The sequence below is a fragment of the Rhinopithecus roxellana genome, chromosome 3 (assembly GCF_007565055.1).
Source record: "Rhinopithecus roxellana isolate Shanxi Qingling chromosome 3, ASM756505v1, whole genome shotgun sequence".
NCBI lineage: Eukaryota > Metazoa > Chordata > Mammalia > Primates > Cercopithecidae > Rhinopithecus > Rhinopithecus roxellana.
Genome location: NC_044551.1, coordinates 103825076 through 103828390, shown reverse-complemented (window position 1 = coordinate 103828390; position 3315 = coordinate 103825076).

The following is a 3315-nucleotide window of genomic DNA, read 5'->3' as shown; positions in this document are numbered from 1 at the left end:
ACCCACGGCCAATATCATACTGAATGGGCAAAAACTGGAAAAATTCCCTTTGAAAACTGGCACAAGACAGGGATGTCCTCTCTCACCACTCCTATTCAACATAGTCTTGGAAGTTCTGGCTAGCGCAATCAGGCAAGAGAAAGAAATCAAGGGTATCCAGTTAGGAAACAAGAAGTCAAATTGTCCCTGTTTGCAGATGACATGATTGTATATTTAGAAAACCCCATTGTCTCAGCCCAAAATCTCCTTAAGCTGATAAGAAACTTCAGCAAAGTCTCAGGATACAAAATCAATGTGCAAAAATCACAAGCATTCTTATACACCAGTAACAGACAAACAGAGAGCCAAATCATGAATGAATTTCCATTCACAATTGCTTCAAAGAGAATAAAATACCTAGGAATACAACTTACAAGGCATGTAAAGGACCTCTTCAAGGAGAACTACAAACCACTGCTCAGTGAAATAAAAGAGGACACTAACAAATGGAAGAACATACCATGCTCATGGATAGGAAGAATCAATATCGTGAAAATGGCCATACTGCCCAAGGTTATTTATAGATTCAATGTCATCCCCATCAAGCTACCAATGAGTTTCTTCACAGAACTGGAAAAAACTGCTTTAAAGTTCATATGGAACCAAAAAAGAGCCCACATTGCCAAGACAATCCTAAGTCAGAAGAACAAAGCTGGAGGCATCACGCTACCTGACTTCAAACTATACTACAAGGCTACAGTAACCAAAACAGCATGGTACTGGTACCAAAACAGAGATATAGACCAATGGAACAGAACAGAGTCCTCAGAAATAATACCACACATCTACAGCCATCTGATCTTTGACAAACCTGAGAGAAACAAGAAATGGGGAAAGGACTCCCTATTTATTAAATGGTGCTGGGAAAATTGGCTAGCCATAAGTAGAAAGCTGAAACTGGATCCTTCCCTTACTCCTTAAACGAAAATTAATTCAAGATGGATTAGGGACTTAAATGTTAGACCTAATACCATAAAAACCCTAGAAGAAAATCTAGGTAGTACCATTCAGGACATAGGCATGGGCAAGGACTTCATGTCTAAAACACCAAAAGCAATGGCAGCAAAAGCCAAAATTGACAAATGGGATCTAATTAAACTAAAGAGCTTCTGCTCAGCAAAAGAAACTACCATCAGAGTGAACAGGCAACCTACAGAATGGGAGAAAATTTTTGCAATCTACTCATCTGACAAAGGGCTAATATCCAGAATCTACAAAGAACTCAAACAAATATACAAGAAAAAAGCAAACAACCCTATCAAAAAGTGGGCAAAGGATATGAACAGACATTTCTCAAAAGAAGACATTCATACAGCCAACAGACACATGAAAAAATGCTCATCATCACTGGCCATCAGAGAAATGCAAATCAAAACCACAATGAGATACCATCTCACACCAGTTAGAATGGCAATCATTAAAAAGTCAGGAAACAACAGGTGCTGGAGAGGATGTGGAGAAATAGGAACACTTTTACACTGTTGGTGGGATTGTAAACTAGTTCAACCATTATGGAAAACAGTATGGCGATTCCTCAAGGATCTAGAACTAGAAGTACCATATGACCCAGCCATCCCACTACTGGGTATATACCCAAAGGATTATAAATCATGCTGCTATAAAGACACATGCACACGTATGTTTATTGCGGCACTATTCACAATAGCAAAGACTTGGAATCAACCCAAATGTCCATCAGTGACAGACTGGATTAAGAAAATGTGGCACATATACACCATGGAATATGATGCAGCCATAAAAAAGGATGAGTTTGCGTCCTTTGTAGGGACATGGATGCAGCTGGAAACCATCATTCTTAGCAAACTATCACAAGAAGAGAAAACCAAACACCGCATGTTCTCACTCATAGGTGGGAACTGAACAATGAGATCACTTGGACTCGGGAAGGGGAACATCACACATTGGGGCCTATCATGGGGAGGGGGTAGGGGGGAGGGATTGCATTGGGAGTTATACCTGATATAAATGATGAATTGATGGGTGCTGACGAGTTGATGGGTGCAGCACACCAACATGGCACAAGTATACATATGTAACAAACCTGCACGTTATGCACATGTACCCTAGAACTTAAAGTATAAAAAAAAAAAAAACAAAAAAAAAAAACAAAACATATATTTAAAGCAATCAGAATGAATAGTCGTATAGAAAAACAGGCCCAGGGCTGAATCCTGTGATACAATATTTAGGGACTAGAGGGGAAGAAGCTGGAGAACGAAGGCCTGGAGATGCAAGAGAAAGGCCTAGAGTAGGATGCCATGAAAACTGAGATCTGACAAATGTTGTAAATAAGGGTGTTGAAAACAGTGTTCTATGCCAAGACGTTGAGTAGAATGAGGACCAAAAAATATTTGATTTGGCAGTGTGGATGCAGCTGCTAACTTTGGAAAGAACATAGTGGAGTGGTGAGAGCTGCAGAGTGTATGGAGAATAAAGATAGGTTGTGTTTTGAGAAGTATGGCTTTGAAGACTAGAAGAGAAACAGTAGGTAGGCTAGGAATAGAGATATTGGGATGAGAGGTATTTTTGAAAGATGACCCAGCCATCCCACTAGATTATGTTTTAATACTTAGGATATTATGTTTTAATATAGATTAAACAGATTCTAGCTTATGTTTTAATACTTAGGATAATGATCCAGTGGAGAAAAGGAGGTTGAAGAAGCAAGAGAGGTGATCAGAGATGGTGCAAAACCTGGAGAAAAAATAGGCACCAGGAGATGGGATCACCAACGTGTGTGGAAGGAAGGACTTCAATAGGAGAGGGCACTTCTTTGTTTCAGGAGAATGATGAATACAGATGAAGGCAAGACTGTAGGTTATTAGTAGGGAGATAAAGTAACTACTATCTGTTAGCTTGTATCTCATATTTTCTTGATGAAATATCAGGCAATCTTACCAAGCCTATCAGATAAGAAAGAGAGAGGTAAAAAGAGAGGGAAAAAAGTTAATGTTAAGAACCTTCTTAGTCCTTTGTCTCTCCATGCCTTCTGTTAAACTGAGCTCCTGAAATCAAGACTAAGTCTTTTAGAATTATTTCTGTCTATGATCTCCACTTCTTTGGAGGTGGTAGATGAAATATTCAGTGGGATCCTACTTGTAGATCCAACCATTTTAATAATCTTCAGTGGTCCTAGTTCACCTCCTCAGCTGTGCTGATGTCATGAAAACCAGCCTCGACCTCACAAACTACCCCTTGATGATGCTGACAGCTGGACTACTAATACCCAACTCGCTGTGCCGTTTCTTCATCTTT